Raw genomic sequence first — 5,795 nt, 5'->3', positions numbered from 1 at the left:
AAAAGATACCACAAGAAAACTATAGTCCAACATTCCTGATTAATAATAGATGTGAAAATTCTCAACAAAGTAGTAGCAAACCAAATTCAAGAACATATTATAAGGATTATACAGTATGACCAAGTGGGATTTATCCCTGGGATGCAAGGATGGATCAACTTATGAGAATCAATAAATGTAATATATCACATCAATAAAATGAGAGATAAAAATCATATGGTCATCTCAATATATGTGGAAAAAGCATTTGACAAGAATTCAAAACCCATTTATAATAAAATTCTCAATAAAATGGTCAGAGAAGGAACATACCTCAACATAATAAAGGCCATATATGACAAACCCACAGCTAACATCATACTCAATGGAGAAAATCTGAAAGCTTTTCCTCTAAGATCAGGAACAAGACAATGATGCCCACTCTCACCACTCCTATTCAGTATAGTATTGGAAGTCCTAGCTAGAAAAATTAGGCAAGACAAGGAAATAAAAGACAACCAAATCAGAAAAGAAGAAGTAAAAATTATCAGTATTCGCTGATATGATTTTATATATAGAAAATCCCAAAGAGTCAACCAAAAAACTGTTGGAACTCGTCAATGATTTCAGTAAAGTTGCAGGGTATAAAGTTAACACACAGAAATCTGTTGCTTTATTTTACAGTAATGATGAAACAGCTGCAGGAGAAATAAAACTATCCCATGAATAACAGCATCAAAAACAATACAATAGTAATGAATAATATAACCAAGGAAGTGAAAGATCTGTGCAATGAAACCTACAAGACTTTGATGAAAGAAATCGAAGAAGACACAAACAGAAAGACATCCTGTGCTCCTGGATTAGAAGAATTAGTATTGATAAAATGTCCAGACTACCCAAAGCTATCTACAAATCCAATGCAATCCCCATCAAAATATGAAAAGCATTCTACACAGAAATAGAAGAACAATCCTAAAGTTTGTGTGGAATCACAAAAAACCCCAAGTAGCCAAAGTAATCCTCAGAAAAAAGAAAACAACAAAGTGGGAGATATCATGCTTCCTGGTTTCAAAGTATTCTACAAAGCTATAGTAATAAAAACAATATGGTACTGGCACAAAAGTAGATACAAAGACCAATGGAACAGAATAAAGAGCCCAGAAATAAACCCAGGCATACAGTCAACTAATATTCAACTAGGGAGCCAAGAACACCCAATGGGAAAAGGATAGTCTCTTTAACAAACTGTGCTGGGGAAACTGGAGAAACACATGCAGAAAAATGAAATTGAATCCCTATCTCACACCACTCACAAAAATTAACTTGAAATGGATCAAAGACTTAAACGTAAGACCTGAAACCATAAAACTCCTAGAAGAAGATGTAGGGAAGAAGCTCTCTGACATTAGTTTTGGCAATGACTTTTTGGCTATAATGCCAAATGCAAAAATCAACAAATGAGACTATATCAAACTCAAAGTTTCTGCAGAGCAAAAGGAAGAGTTAACAAAATGAAAGAATAATCTACAGAATGGAAGAACATATTTGCAAACCAGTGTCAGATAAGGGGTTAATATCAAAAGAAAACACCCCGAAAAAACCTTATACAACTTAAAAACAAAAAACGACAATGCAATTTAAAAAAGTGGGCAGAAGAACTAAATAGACATTTTCTCCAAAGAGGACATTAAAGTGGTGAACAGGCACATAAAAAGATGCTCAATATCCCCAGTCATCAGGGAAATGGAAATAAAAACCACAATGAGACATCATCTCACACATTGTAGAATGGACTGATGGGACAACATCAAGCATACAAACATTCACATTATATGGGTCCCAGAAGGAGAAGAGAGAGACAAAGGGGCAGAAAACTTACTTGAGGAAATAATGGCTGAGAACTTCCCTAACCTGGGGAAGGAGAAAGACATCCAGATCCAGAAAGCCTAGAGAATTCCAAACAAGATGAACCCAAAGAGACCTACACCAAGACACAATTTAATTAAAATGTCAAAAGTTAAAGACACAAGGAGAGAATCTTAAAAGCAGCAAGAGAAATACAACTTGTTATGTACAAGGGAACCCCTATAAGGGTATCAGCATACTTTTCAACAGACACTTTGCAGGTGAAATGGGAGTGGCATGAAATATTTAAAATGCTAAAAGAACAACAAAACTTCCTACCAAAATATTCTACATAGCAAACTTATCATTTAGAATTGAAGGAGACATAGTTTCCATACAGTCAAACACTAAAGGAGTTCATCACTAGTAAACCAGCCTTACAAGAAACGTTAAAGGGACTTCTTTAAGCTGGAAAAAAAGGGTGCTAATTAGTTACAAGATAATATATGAAAGTATGAATCTCACTGGTAAAGGTAGATATATAGTAAAGGTAGTCAATTAATTACTTATAAAGCTAGTATGAAGGTTAAAATGCAAAAGTAGTAAAAATAACTATAACTACAATAAGTAGTTGACATATACAAGATAAAAAGATATAAGGTATAACATCAAAAACATAAAACATAAGGGGGAGAGTAAAATGTAGAGCATCTGAATACATTCAAACTCAAGTTCTTATCAACTTAAAATAGACTGTTACAAATACAGGTTGTTATATGTAAGTCTCATGGTAACCACAAAGCAAAAACCTATGGTAGATACACAAAAGGTAATGAAAAAGAAATCTAAGCATACCACTAAATAAAGTCATCAAAATGTAAAGGAAGAGAGTAAGGGAAGAAAGGAACAGAAAGGAACTACAAAACAGCCAGAAAACAATTAACAAAATGGCAATAAGTACATACCTACCAATAATTGCTTTAATGTAAATGGACCAAATTCTTTAATAAAAGACACAGAGTAGGGCTTCCCTGGTGGCACAGTGGTTGAGAGTCTGCCTGCTGATGCAGGGGACACGGGTTCGTGCCCTGGTCCGGGAAGATCCCACATGCTGCAGAGTGGCTAGGCCCATGAGCCATGGCTGCTGAGCCTGTGCGTCCCGAGCCTGTGCTCCGCAACGGGAGAGGCCACAACAATGAGAGGCCCGCGTACCGCAAAAAAAAACAACAAACCCCCCCCGCCAAAAAAAAACCAAAGACTGTAACATGAGACAAAGGAGCATTACACAATGATAAAGAAGTCAGTACAAAAATTGGATATAACATTTGTAAATATTTATGCACCCAACATAGAGCAGCTAAATATATGAAGCAAATGTTGAAACCTAAAGGGAGAAATAGACAGGGACACAGTAATAGTAGGGGACTTTATTACTACACTTACATCAATGTATATATCATCCAGACAGAAAATCAATACAGAAACAGCCTTAAATGATACGTTAGTCCAGATGGACTTAACAGATAATATGCACAATATTCTATCCCAAAGCAGAACACACGTTCTTCTCAAGTGCAAACGAAACATTCTCCAAGATAGATTGTATGTTACACCACAAAATAAGTCTTAATAAATTTAAGAAGACTGAAATCATATCAAACATCTTTTCTGACCATAATGGTATGAAACTAGAAATCAATTACAAAAAGAAAACTGGAAAATTCACAAATATGTGGAGATTAAACAACATGCTACTGAACAACCAATGAGTCAATGAAGAAATCAAAAGAGAAATCAAATGAAGAAATCAATGAGAAATCAAAGAATACCTTGAGACAAATGAAAAAAGAAATTACATCATACCACAACTTACGGGATGCAGCAAAAGCAATTCTAAGAGGGAAATTTATAGCGATAAAAGCCTAGCTTAAGAAATAAAAATCTCAAAAAAAACAATCTCAAATTATACCTCAAGGAACTATAAAAAGAAGAATGAATGAAGCCCAAAGTTAGTAGAAGGAAGGAAATAACAATGATCAGAGTGGTGTCAGAGTGGAAATAAATGAAAGAGACTAAACAGTAAATAGAAAAGATCAATAAAACTAAGAGCTGGTTCTTTGAAAAAATAAACCAAATTGGCTAACCTTTAGCTAGACTCACCAGGGAAAAAAGTGGGCTCATATAAATCAGAAATGAAAGAGGAGATAGTACAACTGATACCACAGAAATACAAAGGACAATAAGAGACTACTATGAACAATTATATGCCAACAAATTGGACAACCTATAAGAAATGGATAAATTCCTAGAAACATATAAACTTCCAACACTGAATCATGAAGAAACAGAAAATTTGGCTAGACTGATTAGTAGTAAGAGGATTGAATCAGTAATCAAAAACCTCCCAACAAACAAAAGTCCTGGACCAGACAGCTTCACTGGTAATTTTTATCAAACATTAAAGAATTAATCCCAATCCTTCTCAAACTCTTCCAAAATTAGAAGAGGAGGAAACACTGCCAAACTTATTTTATGAGGCCAGCATACCCTGATACCAAAACCAGACGAGGTTGCCACGAGCAAAGAAAACTATAGGCAAATGTCCCTGATGAACACAGATGAAAAAATCCTCAACGAAATATTAGCAAATGAAATTCAACAATACATTAAAAGGATCATACACCATGATCAGGTAGGAGTTATTCCAGGGATGCAAGGATGGTTCAATATCTGCAAATCAATCAATGTGGTATAACACATTAACAAAGCAAAGGATAAAAATCATATGATTATCCCAACAGATGCAAAAAAAGCATTTGACAAAATTCAACATGCATTTATGAAAAAACTCTCAACACAGTGTGTATAGGGGAAATATACCTCAACCTAATAAAGGCCATATATGACAGTCCTAAAGCTAATATCATATTCAGTGGGGAAAAGCTGAAAGCACTTCCTCTAAGATCAGGAACAAGACAAGGATGCCTACTCTTAGCACTTCTTTTTCTTTTCTTTTCTTTTCTTTTTTTTGCTGTGTCACTTGGCAGCATGTGGGATCTTAGTTCCCCAACTAGGGACTGAACCCGCACCCCCTGCATTGGAAGCACAGAGTCTTAATCACTGGACCACCAGGAAAGTCCCCACCCTTACCACTTTTTTCTTAATTTTTATTTATTTATTTATTTATTTTTGGCAGTATGGGTCTTAGTTGCTGCGCACAGGCTTTCTCTAGTTGCGGCGACTGGGGGCTACTTTTTGTTGCAGTGCGCAGGCTTCTCATTGCGGTGGCTTCTCTTGTTGCAGACCATGGGCTCTAGGCATGCGGGCTTCAGTAGTTGTGGCACGTGGGCTCAGTAGTTGTGGCTCGCGGGCTCTAGAGCACAGGCTCAGTAGTTGTGGCACGTGGCTTAGTTGCTCCGCGGCATGTGGGATCTTCCCGGACCAGGGCTTGTACCTGTGTCCCCTGCATTGGCAGGCAGATTCCTAACCACTGTGTCACCAGGGAAGTCCCACCCTTACCACTTTTATTCAACATAATGTTGCAAGTCCTAGCCACAGCAGTCAGAGAAGAAAATGAAATAAAAGGCACCCAAATTGGAAAGGAAGGAGTAAAACTGTCACTATTTGCAGATAACATGATATTATATATAGAAAACCCTAAAGACTTTACCAAAAAACTGTTACAACAAATTTTGTATCCTACAGTTGTAGGATACAAAATTAATATACAGAAATCTTTTGCATTTCTATACACTTATAACAAACTATCAGAAAGAGAAATTAAGAAGCAATCCATTTACAATTGCATCAAAGAGAATAAAATGCCTAGAAATAAATTTAACCAAGGAGGTGAAAGACCTGTACACTGAAAACTGTAAGACACTGATGGAAGAAATTGAAGATGACACAAATAAAAGGAATGATATTATGTGCTCATGGATTTTAAAAATTAATGTTGTTAAAAATGT

The sequence above is a fragment of the Mesoplodon densirostris genome, chromosome X (assembly GCF_025265405.1).
Source record: "Mesoplodon densirostris isolate mMesDen1 chromosome X, mMesDen1 primary haplotype, whole genome shotgun sequence".
In the NCBI taxonomy this organism is placed as follows: Eukaryota; Metazoa; Chordata; class Mammalia; order Artiodactyla; family Ziphiidae; genus Mesoplodon; species Mesoplodon densirostris.
The sequence above is the reverse complement of the archived record's forward strand: the minus strand, read 5'-3'. Positions refer to the sequence as shown.